The sequence below is a fragment of the Crocodylus porosus genome, unplaced genomic scaffold, assembly GCF_001723895.1.
Source record: "Crocodylus porosus isolate Cpor-Errol unplaced genomic scaffold, CroPor_comp1, whole genome shotgun sequence".
Taxonomy (NCBI): Eukaryota; Metazoa; Chordata; order Crocodylia; family Crocodylidae; genus Crocodylus; species Crocodylus porosus.
The window spans coordinates 117404390-117415693 of NW_017728947.1; positions in this window are offsets into that span (position 1 = coordinate 117404390).

Consider the following 11304-nt stretch of genomic DNA (forward strand, 5'->3'; position numbering starts at 1 on the left):
TGCCGACTTAATAATTGTTTTCCAACTATTTAAGTTGGTCTAATAAAAGATATCAGATTTACTCAAACAACCTTGTCTGCCTATGCCCTTACACCAACACGGCTACAACCTACACCCCAGCAAGTAGTGATGCGTTTCAAATTGGTTGGCTGACAGCTAACAGGTGCTGGCCATCACTGGACCAGGTAAATGAGGTCACAAGGGTTATATATGTTAAGGACTGCCCAGAAGGAGGGGGTAGGAGCCATGAGGAAGGCTCCGGGAGAGAGAAGAGGTAGACCATCTGAAACTTGCTCTCTCTCTCAAAACTCATGATCAAGGAACTGCCTGCCTCCAGAGGGAATCTCCACCTGCCTCTGGATGACGCTTGTGAGTAATCTACCCGAGATCTAACTAGATATATAGCTTGCAGTAACTCATCTGTATGATCAAAGGCTGCCCAGCCATGGGAGTTTGCTCTATGGGATTTCTCTGATATTGCTCTACCCTGTACCCTATTCCAACCCTACCCCTTGTAACCAATAAAGTTCTCCTTTGTACCTAGTGTGGGAGATGTATTGGGAGTGGGTCTAGATTATGCCTTAGGGTCCCCTTGGTTCGGTTGACTAAAGAAACCACTACTTGTGCGTCTGACTGAAGGAAACATCTCAAGTTCTTGAAGTGAATCAAGTACACTCGAGGGCTACTAGGTCTGTGTTTCCCAGGGTGCACAGGGCCAGAATCATGCCCAGCCCTGGGTGGTGGCAGTGGAACCCCCAGGCTAGCGAGTGTGCTCCAGGAAGGGTGTCGGCCAGACGCGAGGTGCCCCCAGGGAGGCGCTCCGAGCCTGGGAGGTTGGCCACAGTGAGGTGGGTGGTTCAATGCAGGAGCGCCCCCTACTGGCCTGCCACACCTTGCATATATTTGCTAATCTCAGTGGGGGCTCCAGGTTGCTGAGATGCTGCGTGAGATGTCCCTCCTAAACCTGAGCCCTAGCAAGAAGTTTCTTTGTAAACCTTATTCATCACTCCTTGGTTGCAGTTTGTTTCCAATGGGTGCATTTTATCCCAGTGCAGTCTGTCTGTCCAAATCCAGCACACTTCTCTAGCCCTTTAGGGCATGGGAATCTGAGGCAGGAAGAAAGATTCATGGAGTCCAATCCCAATTCAAGCCCCCTGAAACACAAATCACTCCCAAGATGTGCACCAGTAGGAAATGGGACTCCCCCACAATTGGCTGTTCATATTGCCTGGAGCTGGCATGGGGATCACAACTATTCTCCAGTGAGCTAGGAACTGGAGTACACCCCATAGTCTCACTGCCTATAGGATATTCTGAGCTGGGACTCAACATGTAGAGTGGACTCCTGTTGCACAGGGGACAATGTCATTTCATCCTCTACGAATGCAGATCCGATTACCTCATCAGATCAAGCAAGTCTAGGCTTTGTGTCAAGACATGCCCATATGATGGGAGCTGTGCACACTCTGCAGACAAGCTATAGTACATTTCCTTGAATACTTGCCCTTCCCTGCCCCCCAACCCCTCCCCCCAAAAAAGAAAAACAGAACACAACAAGACAAAAAAACCCAAAAAGCAGTCAAGCCCTATGTGGTTTAGATCCAACTGCTTCTTCCCCTCCGCCACCCCCTTCAGTTGTGCCAGTCATAGAGGTCACAGAGAAGTGGGGCTGGAAGGGACCTCCAGAGGCCACATCCACATCCAGTCCAACCCACTGCCTGAGGCAGGATCAGCCGTGTCCAAGGCACCCCAGACAAACCATCATCTAAACTCTACATAAAACAAGTATCAACCCTGACAAAACACAGACCAAACACCCGAACCTGCCACAGCTAAAACAGGGGAACCGCGGCAGTCAACGTCCTGCTTCTGACCAGTGCTGAAAAGAGGCATGATCACCTCCTGTGTCTTGCACCTAATGCTGCCACTGATGCAACCCCAAACCACATTCAACTCTTGTGTGCCTGCATCACACTGCAGACTCGCATGGAGTCTATGATCTACCAAGACTCCCAAGTCCTTTTCCATAGAGCTGCATTCATTTTTTATTTGTGTCTTTGATAATTCCTACCAAAGGGAGCCTTTATCCTTCGATCTGTCCTCCCATGACCCCATGCCTATTAGCTCCTCGAGTTAGGTGAAACCCACCTTTTTGAAATCTAGCCTCCTAGTTTTGCAGATCTCATGATTTCTCTGTTGCAGGATCTGCAATTCTACTGAATAAGTTAGCTTTCTCCCAAGTAGCCCATCGCTTTCACATCCTCCTCCTATTGGTCAGGATGAGATCCAAGAGAGATGATCCCCTATTTGTATCCTCCACCTTCTGGAACAGGAAGTTGCCCTCCAGACATGTCAGGAGCTAGCTTGACATTTGATGTTTGGCTGCATTGTTCATCTAGAAGATGCCAGTAAAATTTAAGTCTTCCAAGAGTTCCTTTCCAGAGTCTTTGGATAGATGTATCACCTGCTGGAAAAGTGCCTCATTCACCTCCTCTTCCTGATTTGGGAAACAGAGCATTGGCAACCTAATATGAGGCCCTAAGAAGTGAAGCAAAATGGGTCCCCCTGCCTTCTACAGCCTTTAGCTCAATGTCAGGAAAACTGTCTTCCTTTGTTTCTTTCTCTGTGAAGGGCTCTCCTTCCTGAACGTTGCCCCAGGTATTGACTCTAACCCTGTTGAAACATTACCTATTTTAAACCTATGCTAATAAGTAAACTGCATCCCATTTATACTCTGTTCTGTGTTTCTTGATGTCCAGAATAGACTGTAAGGACATTAGGGATGTTTCCTTCTGCCAGGCTGTATTATCATTTGTTTCACACTCACTCCACCGGAGTGCAAGGCATGCTGCAAACATAGAAAAGGAAGCTTAAAGTCTAAGCGCACAAGACAGATGCAAAACGAAGGGCAAGACAGAACTGGGCTGTGACTTGCCCTGGTCAGAGGCAAAGCCAAGAGAAGAACTGAGGTCTCCTGCCCACCAGTCCCATGCCCTGCCTGCTGATAGATACACACACGGATGCAACAGCCCTGATGCAAAATATCAACAACAGTGACAATTTTTAGAGACTGGAGGTTTTAAACCAGCTCGCCAGGAATGAACATTTTAAAGTGTGCCATCAACTACTAAAAATATCTGTCCTGCTAATTAACTTTACAGCAGTAGAATTACAGAAGTGATAGCAGCAGTGATTTTTTTATAGAGAATTTGCATTAAAAATAGTTTAGCGTTAGATTCGTTGCACAGAAAAAATCTATTTTCACAAAAAATACTTAATCAAAAAATTGATAAAGCTTAATGGGCTGTGACTTTCAATAAGAGCCATTTTTTAAAACATGATGATGACATCTTGAGTTGGTAAATAATCTTGTGTGTCTTTTCTAATGACTAATTCAGCTTCTGTTCAGATTATTTATAGAAAAATGGCACAGGATAAATGTTAGGATTAAAAATGCAACAGTGAACCATATCCTCTTTAATTTATCCAGATTAGTTATTAGTAGAGAGCTAGTTTGCATTACAGTTAGTACAGCAAAAGATTTCCACTTAAAAGCCTGTATTCACATGCTTTCTCAAACATTCACCTGTTGCCCAAAAAATAATGAAATGCAACAATTAATTCATCACAACTCTAATCTGGTTAGTGCTAACTAGGAGCTTGTCATAGAAACATAGAAAACTAGGGTTGAAGGGACCCCAGGAGGTCACATCTAATCCAACCCCCTGCTCAGAGCAGGATCAGCCCCAAATACCTCATGCCAGACAAAGCTTTGTCTACCTGGGTCTTCAAAACCTCGACCGGTGGAGACTCCACCACCCCTCTGGAGAGTTTGTTCCAGTGCTTTACTACCTTCCTCATGAGAAAGTTTGTTTGTTTTTTTCCCCAATATCCAGCCTCAACTTCCCTTGCTGCAGCTGGAGCCCATTGCTTCTTGTCCTGCCATCTGCCCCCACTGAGACCAGCCCAGCTCCATCCTCTTTGCAGCCGCCCGGCAGGGAGGTGGAGCCTGCTGTTCAATCCCCCTCGGTCTTCTCTTCTGCAGACTCAATCAGCCCAGTTCCCTCGGCCTCCCCTCACCAGTCCTGCCCCCCAGTCCCACAACCATTTTCATTGCCCTCCATGGGACTCTCTCCAACGTGTCCATGTACTTTCTGTAGGGGGGAGGGGCAGTGTGTGCAATGTAGGAGAGAGTACAATCATATAGACAAAACCAATCCAACACACAACACAGTGATACACTCAGGAGGAAGAAAGGCTGGGTGGCAGCATTTTTATGGTGCAGCTTTGTATGAGTGATCTTCACAGCATAAGCATTGTACAGAGCGGCTGAGGAAGAAAGCATAGGCGATAAATGCTTTTGGTTGGGAAGTACATTTGATCCTGAAGAGGTAGCTGGGACCTGGCTCCAAGTACTGGTGCATATATGGAGAAGAGAACTAAATGGAGTTTGAGCAGAGAGGAGAGGTTCGTTGGTGGGAAACAATAAGAGGGAAGAAGATTTTGTAATGCAGGCTTGTGCACAAAGCTTGCATTTGGCACAGAAAGTGAGAGAAAGCCTGTTTTATTCCTCCCTGGCCTCATCCTAGAGATGCTGGCGAAGGCCGCGATGCTCCTGGCATTCACATTTCACTCTAGCCACAGCTCTTTCTGAATGAAAAGATAACTTTTGTACTTCACCTTGGGGTCTGCTCTTTCAGTGCTGTCTGCCATCTGAAAGGTCTGAAACTAGAATCAGCAGCATTGGCTTTTACCCCCAGAGTTTTATAAATAGAATGAGAGCTTCCACCAGGAAGTCCAATAAAAAAGTTATATATGGAAACAAAACCTCCAGAGTTTTGTAATTTCTAGCTGGAAAACAAAATAAAGAAAAAAAGAATACCTGTCCTTTCTCCAATATTTTGTGTTTAGCTGATCTTTTAAAAATATTTTGTATTTATATTGACTTCATATATGTATGTATGTATTTATTTCATATTTAGCATATACATTTAACTGTAGAGGGGACCCAGGCTGAGCGGCTGTAGCAGGATGGGGCCTGCATACCTCATGCACAGCAGGTGCTTCACTCTCTCACTTTCAAATTTCACCTTCCATGACTTGATGTAGTTGAAAAAAGATATAAGGAGGTAGTTCCTGCATAGAGAGTCTGCTGAAGTTATCATGAGTCGATGTCGACCACCCCTTTCCACTCGGGGTTCCTGTTGTTGCTGGGCACACACGTTTCGCCGGCCTGAGTGACTGCCTTGCAGAAGGAAGCAGCTGGGTTGCCTGATGTCAGTGTGTTTCAGCTGTGATTGCTGAGGTTTGCTGTATGTCCTGGGATCACTCGGGCTTGGCCCATGTAAAGAAGCAAATAAACTAAATAACAACTGAAATGACTATGCCCTGGACTCTTCCCTGGCTCTACGGGCACTTCAGTCACCTGCCGTCAGACCCCTCATCAGACTGTGCATCTGGCATCCTGTCCTGGCATCAGTGCGGGCTTTCATAAGACTATCCCAGGCTTTGCGCCCAGACTTGAAATAAGGCATTTTCCAGCCATTTGGATCGAGGCATCTTTGCATAGTGTGTTGGGAGCCACAGGATTTCATTACCTTACACATAAGCACTTGCATATTTTGCACGTGATACTTCTACACAGCACTCCTATTTGCAGATAGAGGGTGTGTCTACACATACATTAACATGCTTTAGTTAGTGTGCATTAAATGTAGTACCTCCATTGTGAGATACTAGGAAAATGTGCATTAGCCTGTCTTAAAGAACATTATCTAAATAGCACAGTTTAAGTGACGCTTAATGCGCATTAGCTATTTTAATGTGCATTAACTAAAAAGCACTTTTTTTTAGTGATGCTGCAATGTGCATTAAAATAGGCTAATGAGCATTAAAGTACACAGGTAGACATGCCCAGAGAAAATGAATAAAGGTGGAAGGGAATAAAAAATGTTAGGGAGTGGGGAGAAATTGAGAATGCTGTGAGGTGGAGGGAGGGTTTTGTTGGACAGTCACTTGAACTGTCTTACAGAAGGCAACCTGTGCAAGACTCTGGTTTCACGTGAAGGGTCTCACATGCTGATGGGGCCTCAGAAGGGCTGCACGAAGAAGAAGGGTAGTCTGCTGGTTTTCCAGCTCAGAGGAGGCTTTGGACCTCAGCTGCCAATAGAAATAATTGTAAACTCCACAATCGTTTAATTCACTGGCCCAGTTCCCAGTTTAGTGCAAGTCTGGGGAGGGCATGCATGCCAGGGGAGCCTGTGTGCACTGCAGTGGAGAGCGGTGTAAATGTGCGAAAGAAGCAGGAAAGCGGCTTGGTCGCCCCATCACCGGCCCCCAGCCCGCTGGGGACAGGGCTTCCCTCGTCACTACAGGCAGGGCCTGGCGAAGTCTAAAACCTGCACCTGGAGGGTGTGAATCATCTGCTTGGCCCCAGTGCCATTTGGCTGGGTGCTACAAGCTCTCCGGGCTATGGCTTCCCCCCTGCAGAACCTGCCTCCCCACTCCCAGAGCTGATGTCTGGCCGAGACAGCCTTGGTAGTCAGTCGGCGACCTTGCCTCCTATCTCAACTTGACAGTTTTTAAGTGTCCTTCTCTTTATTAACTGCTCTGTCTATTTAAACACACCAGGGCTGCATTTAAAATAGGGCACCTGACACACAGATTGCCAATTTATACGGTGGCATGGAATGGTTTCTCTTAAAGCGACAGCTTGGTGTTTCTAATAATATAGTGAGTCCTCTCCGGGGAACAGGCGGCGCGGTGTTGTTGTTGTTTCAGTCTGCTGCTAATAAGAAGTCTTGTCTCCTGCCTGCCTGAGACTGAAAATAGCACATCCCAATGGATGGCAAAAAACCACTAAATCTGCCCACAACTTAAAAGCAGCTCCGTGATCATCTGGGGGCAGCCTGTTGCGCTCCTTCAAGAACACTCCTTTGCAGGCTATCGACCGAATCGAAGTCACTTGGCTGCCCTGACCCTGGTGCGATGGATGTCAGGATCCAAGATCTTGAGTTCAGCAGGGGGGAAGGGATTGCATTTATTTGGACTCTGCCCATAAGCCAAAGAGCCATCAGCACTGCGTTGGGGCCCAAAAGTCAAAATGTCGTGTTGTAAAAAGCAAAGGCATCGTGCGGTGGTGACTCTCGAACAGGTTGTCGTGGCACCCTGTGGCACCATGAGATCCTCCCAAGGGGGCTGCCGAGTGCCCTGCAATATTAGCATCGTTAGGGGTATGCGTGATTCACAAGGTAAACCCACTGCCATGGATTTGCATTTTCACAAACCTGCATTTTGCATGTTGGCTGCTGTTCCACCCAAGAGAGCACACACACTCCAGCAGTCTCTCCCTATGCCTGAAGAAGGGTGTTTGCCCCCCAAAGTTTGCAAAGAACAGTTTATCTAAGTATTTCATTGGTCTAACATCAGACAGTGCATTTAGCCAAAGAACCTTGTCTGCCAATGTCCTTACACCAACACGGCTACAAGAAATGCCCCAGAGATTTCAAATAGGAACCTGATGTCAGAAACATCCTGCCCCATTCAGGACTTTTGAAGTGCTTTGCAACACAAGACTTGCTCTAGGATTATTCTGTAGTCAAAAAATGAGTGAAAGAGAAGAGCTGCCATTTCCATGGAGTTTCTTGAGTCTGAAAACAACAAGAACCACTGCCGTACAGAATTATTGGAGTTGCTTGATTGAACCTGAAAGGCAGCTAACTTCTTAACTAGGCTGTCTGCTAATTAGCCTCTTCAGCAGGATGGCAGGGGTGACTTGTTCTTTTTTTTTGGTTTGTTGCAGAACAGAAGCCCTTTTGTTTTGCTTTGTTTTATGACTTTGCAATTAGTCAGAAGATAAATAGTTCTTTACCTGTTGAATATGCCTACTGACGAAGCTGTGTGCTATATCCCCCAGAAGTGAGAGGAGAGGGCTCCTTAGATGTAAGTTAATACCAACCACAAAATAAATTAAACAGAAAAGGACACAAGGCTGTCCCTAAATTCTAGCGGTGTCCTTCAGGTTCAGCCACTAAGGGAAGGTCATCCTTCTACCAGACAATATTTTTTTCATCTGGCAGAAGCTGCACATGCATTAGCTAGGCATGACGACTGGAAAAAAAAGAGCATATTTCACTCTGCAGGCAGAAAACTTCAAAACTGCCCGAAAAATCTTTCCTAATGTGCATTATTTGTTACTATGAAATTCCTGTTGCATACTGCATGGAAATGATGGATCTGAAATCTGTTTAACACAATTTATCTTCAACTCATTTGAGCTGCCCAGAATTTGCATCCACTAGAGGAAAAGCTTTTTTAATCGAGCCGGGTGAAAAATTAGTAGAAACTAATCTATTCAACAAATGTAGCCTTGTATTCTGTTTACTAATAAGCACTGCTTTTTATTTTCTCAAATGCGTTTGTTGTTTGAAATCAATCACTGAATAATTTTGCTCAATAAGCCTTAGCTTATAAATTGAACACAAGCACTTGGCTGCAGGTATCTGAACTGAATGGATAGGTGAATAAAACTGGCTGAAAGATCTTCGATACTAATTTCCCCCACCTTTAGGGGGTTGTTCAAGCCTGCGACAGGACCAAACCCAACTCACCTGGGTGCCACGGTCCAAGTGCCCAGGTCATGACCAAGCCGGTCAACACTGCGCAGCATGAGGAAGCACCACTGTAAAAACCCAGATGCCCCTCTTACGACCGGCCACAGGTCAGCTGCTTTCCCTGGGGTAGAAATACCCGGGAAGCCGGAGAAACATCAGTCATGGATGGAGCACCGGGGACCCATCCAGATGCCAGCCACTAGCCTCTTCTTCCATGTCCAAGCTGAGTCCCAATGCACCGGGTCATTGGCTGTTCTGCGATGGATGCTGCCTTTAACATCCGACTGAGAACAAATATTGAAACCTCTTTTTTTAATTTTTCCACCCAAAAACTAGAATTATTTTCTGGCCAGCTCCATTAAGTATTTATGATGGCCAGTTAAGATAGACAGTATGTTTCTGTCCCCTCGATCAGAAGAAAGCTTTGGGGGCAAAAAAAAATGTCCGTCAATACTCTTTCAGCAAACATTTCTCTGTTGATATTTTTTCTTTGTATTGATCTGAAAGACAAATTTCTAAAGACACCTCCTCGTCAGGAAGGGCTGAGAGAAGACAGAGCTGGCAGGAGGAAAGGTCACACACAAAGAGAAAGACTTCATACTGAACCGTGCCACCCCAAGTGTCCCATGCTGAGAACCCAGCTCTCCGCCTCACTCTGTTTCCTGCTTTATTTCAACAGGGAAATGTGAGTGTTGGGGTCAGCGACCAGCGTCACGTGAGCACACAGCGCCTGCCTCACTCACGGGTGCAACGTTGCTGGAAAGGTTCACATGTATTTGAGATGCGTGCTAGGAATGAGAGGGCTTTTGAGCAACCCCCTTTCTCCTGCTAATGCCTACTTGACACAAGGGCATAGGGCACACTTCTCTGGGTTGATTATGTCCCCCTCCTTTGCAGGAGTTACCATGGGTCAAAGCTTTCAGCACTGCGACGTCCGACCCGTGGGGAGTCATGCTTGTTCTATTGTGCGGCCGGCGCTCCTGGATCTCATCTAGGGCAGCTGCAGGTTGCATGTGTTATATTCCCATCGCAGCTCAGATGTGACAGCCTGCAGGACAGGGGCCAGGTAGAAAGTCAAGTGGAAGAGTAGGTATTATTGCCCGTGGTGGGTCTTTAACTCACAGCAGTGAGGTCTCAGTCCAGAGGAAGCCACTTGCCTCCGCACCGGGGAACGCCGAGACCGCCAGAAGGCCTTAAATCCATGGTGAAATCACGGTGCCATTAAAGTCAATGGTGAAGTTCCCCTTGATTTAATCCTCAATTACGCTGGTCCCCTAAAGGGACTGCTTTGTAAGAGATTTCTGTAGGGGATACCAGTCCTTTAATCTCTTTAATTGTACATTGTTAACTAAATGAGTGGTTGTGTGTGTGTGTGTTAAAAACATTTCTAAAGTTAAGGAACTCAGGGGCATCACTAGGCTTATTGTCTAAATTACTTAACTGATCAGCAGCAAAGAGCCCTGGATGGACTAGGAAGATGATGGATTATGGCTGGGTCTCTCTGAGAAGTGTCTATTGGTGGTTTCTGTTGGCTTGTATTTCACAAGGAGAAGTCAGTAGCAGACTGGCTTAAGAGGACAGCTCCATGCAATGGGATACAGCAGCTCCTCTATACACGCATTAATGTGCCGTTGTTACCTGTAATAGGAGGTACTACCTAAATGAGCAGTAACCAGTGCTCCTGCACAACAGCTCTTATTCACGGTATTTTTGTGATGCAAAATGCATAGTAGACTAATTCTACTGTGCATTAGCACAGCTGTTGACTTGACACACTAATGCATGCTAGAATTAGTCTACTGCACATTTAATGTCTTGTGTAGATGCACCTGGAGTCACTGAAAATAAAACCTGGAGGTGAAGAAGTTTGTATGAAACTAGGAGAAACTGGGTAGCCTTGGAGAAGTTTGTTCCAGAAAGAATGGCTAATCCTTGGGTGTGAAGTCACTAAGTTGAGGTTGGGGAGTCTTGGGGACATTTCTGGAGAGTCTGGTAAAGATCTGATGTGTGGAAACATGCAGTTGAATTTGGCAGGTGACTTTTGTCTTCTACACTTTGAGCAGGAAAGGACAGAATACCGATCTGTTATAAGCCAGAACAGACTGCATACCTCTCTGTTTCATCATAGCATCACAGCAGTCGGGTCGAAGGGACCTTGTAGATCTTCAAGTCCGGCCCCCTGACTGGATGGGAGAAAAACTGGGCTCAGATGACTCCAGCCAGGTAGGCCTCCTCTTAAAGCCCCCCAGGGTAGGAGCCAGCACCACTTCCCTTGGAAGTTGGTCCCAGACCCTAGCTGTCCTGACTGTGAAGTCGTTCTTACGGATGTCTAATCTAAACCTCCTCTCCAACAACTTGTGGCTGTTATGGCACTCGGGGAAACAAGGTCTCTCCCAAACCCTTCTGGTCCCCCCTAGTGAGTTTATAGATCGTCACCAGGTGCCCCCTCAGCCTTCTCTTGAGAAGGCTGAACAGGTCCAGGTCCTGCAGTAGCTCATTGTAGGGTCTGCCCTGTAGTCCCCGGGTCATGCGAGTGGCCTCCTCTGGACTCTCTCCATGTTGTCCACATCCCTTCTGAAATGGGGCGCCCAGAACTGGACGCAGTACTTCAGCTGTGGCCTGACCAGTGCCGTGTAGAGGGGGAGAGTCACCTCTTTGGCCCTGCTAGAGATGCATCTGTGGATGCACGACA